Below are 12,452 nucleotides of genomic sequence, written 5' to 3'. Positions count from 1 at the left end.
ACAACTCTCTAAATTCCTCAATTCTTTTGGCATTTGATACACACGTTAGTGGTAAATTATGTTGTTAACATTTTCCAAATTTTGGGTTGTTTCTGTATTAACCATGTCTTTTGCTTTATGTATTCTGGTGCTTTGAAATCTGGGGTTTTGTTGACACTGGAGAGACCACCTCCCCCAGGTGTAGCCAGTTCCTAGAAATGGTAAACAATTGCCCTGCAAGAGTGCTTTTCAAAAACAAACCAACCAATTCAGAGCCCACCCCTCCAATCACTTCCTTTGTTGGGCTTTCACACTCTGAAAGTAGTAGGTAGATAGATAGTAGCTAGGTAGATAGATAAGTAGGTAGATAGATATCTATCTATCTACCTACACCCCAGGGCCAGGTACCAGACAGCTACGGAGAGCGCCTATGTCTTAAATATGCTAAAATTATTCAAACTAGTCAATCCTAAACCTGCTTACCCAGCCTCACCTGTTTCTTCCTGGAGGAACTGCAATAAAGCCTCTCATCCACAGTGTCTCTACCTCCCTGCCTCCTCACGGACGCTTCCTGGTGTGGGGTTTCTTGACGGGTGTGCCCTCCCCGCTGCTTGGGAACGTGAGTAACACGCTCTTTTCAATGGCAATCGCCTCCCGATCTGGTGGTCTTACTATGCAGCCAAGTTTCTATTAATCCCCATCTTTGTAAGTTCCTCCTGTCAAGTGGACTACAAGCACTTTGAGGGAAGGGACTACATTTCACATTTTCTTAGTGTTCTCATAGTTCTGAATTGAGTGTGGTTAGTGTTGGCTTTTCGATAAATCTTTGTTACAGGATTCAATTTAGGACCTATGGATATAGAATATTGTGTTAAATTGAAAAGTATTCACTGGAAAAGCCCAAATATTTACCTAACGTGAATTGCAATCCATGTTAGTTCTTCAGGAAAATTGGTACAGGGCAACGTGAGAGACTAATATTAGGAGTTTCTAATGAACTCTGTGTAGTTCTTTCCTTTGTATCTCTTATTCATGTTCTCTTAAAAAAAAAAAACACCTAGGCTCATGATTTGATGTTTTTAATAGCCTTTTAAAAACAGGTTCTCACTTGCTTTGAAAACCAATATATCCATGAGGCCGAGAACAGGTTAAAACCTGGTCACCTTATTAATACATTTAGTGGGGGCCAAGATCAGGTTAGGACTTGGTCACCTCATTATTACCTTGTTGAGGCACCTCCAATTTAGTAGCCAAGCAAGGTATTAATGAGGTGGCTGAGTTCTAATCCACTTTTGGCTCTAGGAAAGGCACAGTGTGTAAGGCAGATTAGGACATGTTGTGAAAAATCCCCATTAGATATCAGTAATGCAACTTAACTATAAAAATAGTATGGTCACAAGATTATTAAAAATAATAATGCGTTCTTACCATACCAAAACCAAGCATTGTCCTAGAAATGTCATTTCATACCCAGAACAAATCTGTATGGAAGATTCTATCATCATTTGGAAGTGAGGAAATTAAAACTCTGAGAGGTTAAGTAACCTATCTAAGGTCACACAGCGAATTATTGGGAGAAACTGTCTGCCTTTTAGAACTGTCTGCAGTCACGCCCCATTCTCCCCTCGCCAGCCTTGGCTTATTTGGAGAACACTCCCCAGGTGATTTTGATGCACAGCTGGACATGAAAAATAATGAACTTTGGCAGTATTTTATAAACTGTGGGTCATGATGCACTTGTATGTAATGGAGTCAATTTGGTGGTGTGCAAAAACCACATAAAATTAAACAATATAAAATGGAAACTATCAGTGCATCACATGTAGTAAAGGTATATATTTTTCAAGAAGCTCTTGCTACAGTTTTCTATGTATACTGGCTCTGGATGAAAGTGGATTTCTTGCTGTGCTTATGGGTTCAAAGGCATTTGAAAGCTAGTCTAGGGATTATGAATTAGCACTACAGGCCAAAGACCAGACGGTAACTCTCTTGGAGGAGAGCCGTGTATTATTGGAACCAACTACCTAACCGATTTCTTGTTGGAGAATCTTTGAAGGGAGGTGAGGGGACAATTAAGAGCTGTAGGAATGGGATGGGGCAGGCTTCTGGGATAGAAACTGCTCTGTAAGAAGAGAATGCCTCCCTCATTTGTCCTTCAAATGTAGAAAGCCTCATGGTTCTTGTGGTTACGTTTCTCTACTTATTAGGCTAGAGGGTTTTCAGCTAACATGGCTCATGCAGAGACATGTGACTTTGATTCTTACATGATAAACCCGAGATAGTCTGAATAAAGCTGGCTTGCCAGGAGTTATGCTCGAATCTTCGCATGGCAGCAGACGAGATGTTTCTGTATTTTTGCAGCTGCCCCTGACTCTGGTTTGAACCAAACCACTATCAGCTGCAGACCTCACACCACTGTAGTTTTTAATACTAATAAAACAAATGTGGTTTAAGAAGATGGGAAAAATAAGTTTTACCAAATGTTGCAGTTTTGTTTTTTCTGAATAATATTTCCTGGTACTTTGGGAAGTTGGTTTCACTTTGAGCTTTAACTTCAGGGAGTTTCTCTGAATTATTCCCATTTACAAGTTGACGAAGCTGAACTAGTATAACCTGAGGTACGAGCACGCACTGTCAAAATTGAGGTTTAACAAGGTAGCTGTTACTTTAAAACCAAACAAAACAAATGCCAAACGCCGTGTATTTACTTCTTAGAAGAAAGAACATTAAAAGAATGAAAAGTAATGTTGAGTAAATATTGCTGTCGGTGTTTTCCTGGAGGCTGTGTTGCAAATCCTATAAACATGTTGCCCAACACTTGCTCATCTTGCCAAAACCCCTTTTCCAACAAGGTGCATACACATGCCCCCAAGACTGCCTACACACGTCCATTCTGACCTGAGTGGTTTATAAGTGCTTGTGACTGGAGCACTTCTTGTTTCCCCAGCAATGTTCCTGCTTGCAAACGAGGTAGCCATCAAGCTGAAGTTTTCAAGTAGAATCACAATAGGCAACATAGGGCATCTTCTTCTCCTGTTTGGAAAATTGTTACTAACCTCAGACATTAGGTTACGGATTATAGAGGTAAATATTAGCCTGATCTCTTTCCAAACTCTTCCCTGACCCCACCGCAGACGACATCATGCAATCACTGAAGTTCATGAAGTTATTTATTCCATTCAAAATGTTTCACAGTCTGCTAAGTGAACATGTAGTCATTGAAGTTTTATGTAAAGACCTGTTTATATAGTGTTCCAGAAATACTCACACACAATTGCGCACAAGTAGAGTAGAGTTAAACCACTTCCAGGGTGTTTCTGGTCTTGCTCAGCGGCTGATAAAGTCCCCAGAAGTACCTAATAAATAGGCCAGTAATTTTTGGTTACAAGAAAATAGATTAAAATCCTTACATACTAATAAATTGTGAAGGTTTTTTAGCTTTTTTCTCTTCTCCGCTTTTGATGTAAACATTCATAATAAGTCCCGAATCGATAAAACCTTTAAAAATAATTCCTTTATTACTAAAAAAAAAAATTAAAACCTACCAAGATTTCTAACTTCTGTCAAAGTTTCATGTCAAAATAGAACAATAATAATGAAAACGGTTAAACGACTGGCATGTCCGTGTGTGTGGGGGGGTTTGACACAATTTGGATCTTCTGCTGTAGTTGCCACTGTCAGTGTTTTATATGGAATTAGATGCCAGTATGAAAAAGAGTAGAATAAGCTTGCTACTTCTCAGGGCTGGTTATTACAAAGCTGTGAGGCCCCCCCCCTTTTTTTCTTTCTTTCTTTTTTTTTTTTTTTTTTTGAGAGAGGGCGCGAGTGACGGACAGAGAGAGAGGGAGAGAGAGAATCCCAGAGGGGCAGAGAGTGGGGGTGGGGAGAAGTTGGGCTCACCCCAGGCGCGGGCCCAGACTCACAAACCCGAGAGATCTTGACCTGTGCTGAAATCAGATGCTTAACTGACTGAGCCACCCAGGGGCCCCCAACAATTCATGCGTTTGAAGTGTGGTCAGCTCAGGTATTGATGAATGATCTTGTTGAGTGTACCAACCAAATTGATTGTGCCAGAAGTTTTAATTAAATTGAATGCACTCAGATAAAAATCCTTTTATAGATGGAGCAGCTGGGTGGCTCAGTTGGATAAGCGACCGACTTCGGCTCAGGTCATGGTCTCACGGTTTGTGGGCCCAAGGCCTGCACTGGGCCCTCTGCTGACAGCTCAGAGCCTGGAGCCTGCTTCCAACTCTGTGTCTCCCTCTCTCTCTGCCTCTCTCTTGCTCGTTGTCTCTGTGTGTGTCTCTGTGTGTGTCTCTGTGTGTGTCTCTGTGTGTGTCTCTGTGTGTGTCTCTGTGTGTGTCTCTGTGTGTGTCTCTGTGTGTGTCTCTGTGTGTGTCTCTGTGTGTCTGTGTGTGTGTCTGTGTGTGTGTCTGTGTGTGTGTCTGTGTGTGTGTCTGTGTGTGTGTCTGTGTGTCTCTGTGTGTGTGTGTCTCTCTGTGTCTCTGTGTGTATGTCTCTGTCTCTGCGCGCGTGTCTCTGTGTGCGTCTCTCTCTCTGTCTCTCAAAAATAAACATTAAAAAATTACAAAAAAACTTTTACAATGTATATATTCCCTATACCAACACTACCCACAATGCAATGTGTCCATTTAAGCTTTATAAAATCTTTATTTGTTGAGATTTTAATGTATACTTTTTCTCTATACCAGAAATACAGATGCAAGCATTAAACTAGAATATATGTGCTGTTAGTTTTTTTTTTATTAAGTTTTATTTCTAAGACAAAACAACTCTCAGTATATCACGAATCCAAGACAAAAGAAAGAAATCAAGTGATGCATCCATGGCCTAATTATGGAATAAAAACTGCCAATAGTGACATGGTTCTACTGAATTGGCTACCCCATCGTAAAATTTATTCGTGAATGTTGTTCCCAGTATCTGTATTCCATGCAAAACTCTGAAACAGTACTTATCACACAGGATTGTGGTTGCTTATTTGCTTGGTTTCCTACAGTTCTTGAGAGAGAACCGTCTGCTATGCCTGTGGCTGGGTATATATTATATATATTATATACCAGTGGCTAACTCCATTAGCAGGGTTTTTTTTTAATTGAGGAGCTCAAACTAACACACCCTTATATATACGCGTGTATACATAAGTGTGTATATAAGTCCATTATACACATAAGTATATAATGCCATCCCAGTCACCAATGAGTTTTCCCATTGAAGGCATTGTCCCACCAGAAGTGTGTGTGGGTTCCTTTTTTAACAAGAAAAATTGCCAGCAATATCCAAGTGTGCAGGAGAACAGGAAGTCCCTTTGGGATTGCTGAGGGCAGTGTCCTTTTGAAGGAGATTTCTAATAGCTCTGGCTATGAGGAGTGGCCCCAGTGGAAAGCATGTGGTTGCCAGAAAGAAATGATGTATGAGGATTCTAGGTTTATGCAGTGGTAGCTGCTGGGAAACTTGAAGTAAAAGAGATGAATGCCTAAAGCTGCACCCACAGAAGCTCATGCATGGGTAGGGCACCCTTTACCAGATTACCAAGGAAATGGAATCTTCCTTCACGGTAGTGGACAAGTACTATCTCTTGGGATATTTAGAAGAATAAAAAGCCCATGGCACTAAGAAAAGATACAATGGAGTGAGCCCTTTCAATAGTCCCTAGAATTTAGACAAGTGGGTAGGAAATTGGACTTTGTGCTAATAAGATGTGTAAGGATCAAAGAAATTTACAAATAAAAGATCTATGATTATGTTTGTAACTAAAGGTATGAAGCTATTGTGGATAAGTGTGTGTGTATTTAGCTACCAATAGTCAGAAATATATAAAAACTCTACTGCGTGACTGAGAATTTCACTTGAAGAGAAGGGTAGTTGTAAAACTGTCACATTTGTAAAGAAGAAAACACTTTATGGATGGCTAAAATAGGGATTTTTTTAAATATTGGAGTCTTCCCTTCTATAAGAATTACTGACTCATCATTCAACCACTTGTTATTTATTTATTTATTTATTTATTTATTTATTTATTTATTGTCAAAGCAGACAGTGTATTAGGGAGGAAGCCTGTAGTCTGCTGGGACTCTTCATTCCCTGGGACGGAAGGGAGTTAAGGAGTTTGTACTCCTCAATACATTTGACGTTCCAAGAAATCTTATAACAAAAGAGGAAGCAATTAATCTATGAAAGTTTTTTTTATAAAAGGGAAAGCACTAATACTTTGAGGGGAAAGAAAAGTTGTCAGGATCAACAGTAAATGCTCTGTGGATGAAAGGCACCTGCACAGCAACGGGGAGCAAATGGGGAGAATGGGGAACAGTGGTCAAAGAGGAGCACTCTGGTCACTGCCGGAGACCCAGGAGGGGTCTGAGGCAGGACAGGGGCAGCAAATAACCTTGATACTCACCCCAAAGGAGGGAACTGGGGGATACTGTCAACAGAATAGAACATTATCACAATGGACAACTGTTGACTAGGAACAGCCAAGGTAGAGAGGTTTACATCCAGGAGTAAAACATTCTTGTGACTTGTCCCCATTTTCACTCTCCAATTCTGTCCTGTGAAAGGAGATATAAGGGGGACCATGTTCAATAACAGGTTCCAAAAAATTTCAGAGAAGATGAATTATTTACAAAAACTGAGTGCTTACTGGGGCATATCCCTCTAAGCCACACAGTGGCAGTCCTAGGCACAGAGCACACACTCAGTCAATAGCATTTGAATTGAACCAACAGATGACTAAATATTGAGTTGCCTACTAAAATGAACTAAGGTCAAATCCCAGCTCTGTCCACTATACGGACCATGCACTTCCAAAATATTTTCATCCTTCACCCTCATGGTAAAAAAGTACTTGTTTTTGTCTTTCAACCAGAATTTAAGGCAGATAAAGATCAATGCTATGATTATTATTATATCCATTACCTTGCACAATGTTACAGTTACATAATAGCTACGCAATAAATACTTGAGTTTATTAAGAGTAATAGTGACTTGCAGGATTTATTTATTTTTTTGTCTGAAAATGTCTTTATGTTAGAAGCCTTCGTGGAAAAAAAAATCAGTTTCATTGAGCTGTAACTCATATACAATAAAATGAAACACTTAAAAAATCTACATTTCAGTACATTTTGACAAATACATACAGGTATATAGCCAGTGCCACAGTCATGATATAAAGCATTTCTAGCACTGTAAAGTTCCCTTATGCCCCTTGGTAGTTCACTCCTTCCCCCAGTTCTTGGCTCTGGACACTACTTCTCTACTTCTGTCACTAGAATGTGATGTAAGTAAAATCATACAGTGTATACTTCCATTTAGTACAATTCTCTTGAGATTTATTGTTGCGGGTATCAGCAGTTCTTTATTGCTGACTATTTGATTTTATGGATATACCATGATTTGTTTATCCAAGAGTTGATAGACATTTTTCATTTTGGCTATTATGAGTAACCTGTTAGAAACATTGGAGTTTATTTTAGTGTAAGCATAGGTTTTCATCTGTCTTTGACAAATACCTAGGAGTTGGATTAACAGGTCATATTGTAGGTGAATATCCAATGTTATAAGAAACTGCCAATCTGTTTTCCGAATGGACTATATACATACCGTTTTGTGTTTCCCCCAGCAATGTGTGAGAGTTCCTGGAATGCTTACCCTTGTCAGCATTTGGTATTGTCAGTCTTTTTCATTCCAGCTATTCTAGTGCACATGAAATCGTATCTCACATTGTATTTAATTTGCATTTTCCTAATAACTAAGAATACTAAGCATTTTTTCATATGTTTATTTGCCATTCATTTTGCCATTTATGTATCTTTGGCAAAGTGTTCAAACGCAATTTTTGAATGGAGTTGCTTGCCTTTGTATTACTGAGTTTTGAGATTCTGTATGAATTCTGGAATAGGTCTTTTATTATATATTTTGAAAACATTTTCTTCCGGTTGGTGGCCTCTTTCATAATGTGCTATTTGAAGAGCAAAAGGTGTGAATTTTTATGAAGTTCTATTTATCAATTTTCTTCCTTATGTCTTATACTTTTAATAATCTAAGAAATTTTTGCCTAAAGTTAAGATTTCCTCATAATTTTTTCTAGAAACTTAATATTTTTAGTTTTTCCACTGAAACTTAGGATCCATTTTAGTGTTTAGTATGTTGTTAGGTAAAGATAAAAATTTCCTCCTCCCCTTGTCTCTATCTCTACCTTTCTTCATTTATTCACATTGATATCCATTGTCTGTGCATCATTTGATGAAAGGACTATCCCTTCCTCATTACCTTAGAACATGTATTGAAAGTTTATTTATCAAATACTTGTGGATCTTTGTTCCAATTTGTACATCTATTCTCCTGCCAATCACATGTTATCTCAGTTACTAACTTTACAGTAAATATTGAACTCAGGAAGGATGCATTCTCCAACCTTATTTTTCTTTTTTAAATTGTTTGGACTATTCCTCACACTTCCCCATTTATTCTATTTATTTATTTTTTATTTTTTATTTTTTTCAATATATGAAGTTTATTGGCAAATTGGTTTCCATACAACACCCAGTGCTCATCCCAAAAGGTGCCCTCCTCAATACTCATCACCCACCCTCCCTTCCCTCCCAACCTCCATCAACCCTCAGTTTGTTCTCAGTTTTTAAGAGTCTCTTATGCTTTGGCTCTCTTCCACTCTAACCTCTTTTTTTTTTTCCTTCCCTTCCCCCATGGGTTTCTGTTAAGTTTCTGAGGATCCACATAAAAGTGAAACCATATGGTATCTGTCTTTCTTTGTATGGCTTATTTCACTTAGCATCACACTCTCCAGTTCCATCCATGTTGCTACAAAGGGCCATATTTCATTCTTTCTCATTGCTACCTAGTACTCCATTGTGTATATAAACCACAATTTCTTTATCCATTCATCAGTTTATGGACATTTAGCCTCTTTCCATAATTTGGCTATTGTTGAGAGTGCTGCTATAAACATTGGGGTACAAGTGCCCCTATGCATCAGTATTCCTGTATCCCTTGGGTAAATTCCTAGCAGTGCTATTGCTGGGTCATAGGGTAGGTCTATTTTTAGTTTTTTGAGGAAACTCCACACTGTTTTCCAGAGTGGCTGCACCAGTTTGCATTCCCACCAACAGTGCAAGAGGGTTCCCGTTTCTCCACATCCTCTCCAGCATCTATAGTCTCCTGATTTGTTCATTTTGGCCACTCTGACTGGTGTGAGGTGATATCTGAGTGTGGTTTAGATTTGTATTTCCCTGATGAGGAGCGACATTGAGCATCTTTTCATGTGCCTGTTGGCCATCCGGATGTCTTCTTTAGAGAAGTGTTTATTCATGTTTTCTGCCCATTTCTTCACTGGGTTATTTGTTTTTTGGGTGTGGAGTTTGGTGAGCTCTTTATAGATTTTGGATACTAGCCCTTTGTCTGATATGTCATTTGCAAATATCTTTTCCCATTCCGTTGGTTGCCTTTTAGTTTTGTTGGTTGTTTCCTTTGCTGTGCAGAAGCCTTTTATCTTCATAACGTCCCAGTAGTTCATTTTTGCTTGTAATTCCCTTGCCTTTGGGGATGTGTCAAGTAAGAAATTGCCACGGCTGAGGTCAGAGAGGACTTTTCCTGCTTTCTCCTCTAGGGTTTTGATGGTTTCCTGTCTCACATTCAGGTCCTTCATCCATTTTGAGTTTATTTTTGTGAATGGTGTGAGAAAGTGGTCTAGTTTCAATCTTCTGCATGTTGCTGTCCAGTTCTCCCAGCACCGTTTGTTAAAGAGACTTTTTTCCATTGGATGTTCTTTCCTGCTTTGTCAAAGATGAGTTGGCCATACGTTTGTGGGTCTAGTTCTGGGGTTTCTATTCCATTCCATTGGTCTATGTGTCTGTTTTTGTGCCAATACCATGCTGTCTTGATGATTACAGCTTTGTAGTAGAGGCTAAAGCCTGGGATTGTGATGCCTCCTGCTTTGGTCTTCTTCTTCAAAATTCCTTTGGCTATTCGGGGCCTTTTGTGGTTCCATATGAATTTTAGGATTGCTTGTTCTAGTTTCGAGAAGAATACTGGTGCAATTTTGATTAGGATTGCATTGAATGTGTAGATAGCTTTGGGTAGTATTGACATTTTGACAATATTTATTCTTCCAATCCATGAGCACGGAATGTTTTTCCATTTCTTTATATCTTCTTCAATTACCTTCATAAGCTTTCTATAGTTTTCAGCATACAGATCTTTTACATCTTTGGTTAGATTTATTCCGAGGTATTTTATGCTTCTTGGTGCAATTGTGAATGGGATCAGTTTCTTTATTTGTCTTTCTGTTGCTTCATTGTTAGTGTATAAGAATGCAACTGATTTCTGTACATTGATTTTGTATCCTGCAACTTTGCTAACTTCATGTATCAGTTCTAGCAGACTTCTGGTGGAGTCTATCGGATTTTCCATGTATAATATCATGTCATCTGCAAAAAGTGAAAGCTTAACTTCATCTTTGCCAATTTTGATGCCTTTGATTTCCTTTTGTTGTCTGATTGCTGATGCTAGCGCTTCCAACACTACGTTAAACAACAGCGGTGAGAGTGGACATCCGGGTCGTGTTCCTGTTCTCCGGGAAAAAGCTCTCAGTTTTTCCCCATTGAGGATGATGTTAGCTGTGGGCTTTTAATAAATGACTTTTATGATCTTTAAGTATGTTCCTTCTATCCCGACTTTCTCGAGGGTTTTTATTAAGAAAGGTTGCTGAATTTGGTCAAAGGCCTTTTCTGCATTGATTGACAGGATCATATGGTTCTTTTCTTTTATTAATGTGATGTATCACATGGATTGATTTGCGAATGTTGAACCAGCCCTGCATCCCAGGGATGAATCCCACTTGATCATGGTGAATAATTCTTTTTATATACTGTTGAATTCGATTTGCTAGTATCTTATTGAGAATTTTTGCATCCATATTCATCAGGGATATTGGCCTGTAGTTCTCTTTTTTTGCTGGGTCTCTGTATGGTTTAGGAATCAAAGTAATACTGACTTCATAGAATGAGTCTGGAAGTTTTCCTTCCCTTTCTATTTCTTGGAATAGCTTGAGAAGGATAGGTATTATCTCTGCTTTAAACGTCTGGTAGAACTCCCCTGGGAAGCCATCTGGTCCTGGACTCTTATTTGTTGGGAGATTTTTGATGACGGATTCAATTTCTTTGCTGGTTATGGGTCTGTTCAAGCTTTCTATTTCCTCCTGATTGAGTTTTGGAAGCGTGTGGGTGTTTAGGAATTTGTCCATTTCTTCCAGGTTGTCCAATTTGTTGGCATAAAATTTTTCATAGTATTCCCTGATAATTGTTTGTATCTCTGGGGGATTGGTTGTAATCATTCCATTTTGTTCATGATTTTATCTATTTGGGTCATCTCCCTTTTCTTTTTGAGAAGCCTGGCTAGAGGTTTATCAATTTTGTTTATTTTGTCAAAAAAATGACCAACTCTTGGTTTCGTTGATCTGCTCTACAGTTTTTTTAGATTCTATATTGTTTATTTCTGCTCTGATCTTTATTATTTCTCTTCTTCTGCTGGATTTAGGCTGTCTTTGCTATTCTGCTTCTATTTCCTTTAGGTGTGCTGTTAGATTTTGTATTTGGGATTTTTCTTGTTTCTTGAGATAGGCCTGGATTGCAATGTATTTTCCTCTCAGGACTGCCTTTGCTGCATCCCAAAGCATTTGGATTATTGTATTTTCATTTTCATTTGTTTCCATATGTTTTTTAATTTCTTCTCTAATTGCCTGGTTGACCCACTGATTCGTTAGTAGGGTGTTCTTTAACCTCCATGCTTTTGGAGGTTTTCCAGACTTTTTTCTGTGGTTGATTTCAAGCTTCATAGCATTGTGGTCTGAAAGTATGCATGGTATAATTTCAATTCTTGTATACTTATGAAGGGCTGTTTTGTGACCCAGTATGTGATCTATCTTGGAGAATGTTCCATGTGCACTTGAGAAGAAAGTATATTCTGTTGCTTTGGGATGCAGCGTTCTAAATATATCTGTCAAGTCCATCTGATCCAATGTATCATTCAGGGCTCTTGTTTCTTTATTGACCGTGTGTCTAGATGGTCTATCCATTTCTGTAAGTGGGGTGTTAAAGTTCCCTGCAATGACCACATTCTAATCAATAAGATTGCTTATGTTTGTGAGTAATTGTTTTATATATTTGGGGGCTCCTGTATTCGGCACATAGACATTGATAATTGTTAGCTCTTCCTGATGGATAGACCCCGTGATTATTATATAATGCCCTTCTTCATCTCTTGTTACAGCCTTTAATTTAAAGTCTAGTTTGTCTGATATAAGTATGGCTACTCCAGCTTTCTTTTGACTTCCAGTGGGATGATAAATAGTTCTCCATCCCCTCACTCTCAATCTAAAGGTGTCCTCAGGTCTAAAATGAGTCTCTTGTAGACAGCAAATAGATGGGTCTTGTTTTTTT

General features: G+C 38.7%; 1 long non-coding RNA gene across 2 annotated transcripts in view; it reads left to right on the top strand.

Annotated features, from left to right (window-relative positions):
• Positions 1-448: 448 nt before the first annotated feature.
• LOC109501538 overlaps positions 449-12,452 on the top strand; it is an 89,375-nt gene continuing 77,371 nt past the window's right edge. The window contains exon 1 of one of the 2 annotated variants that reach the window (XR_006600664.1): positions 449-598. This is a non-coding gene — a long non-coding RNA (uncharacterized LOC109501538). The remainder of the gene's footprint in view (positions 599-12,452) is intronic. The other variant, XR_002159664.2, reaches the window with a different exon arrangement.

This window comes from Felis catus, chromosome B4 (genome assembly GCF_018350175.1).
Source record: "Felis catus isolate Fca126 chromosome B4, F.catus_Fca126_mat1.0, whole genome shotgun sequence".
In the NCBI taxonomy this organism is placed as follows: Eukaryota; Metazoa; Chordata; class Mammalia; order Carnivora; family Felidae; genus Felis; species Felis catus.
The sequence above is the reverse complement of the archived record's forward strand: the minus strand, read 5'-3'. Positions and strand labels throughout refer to the sequence as shown.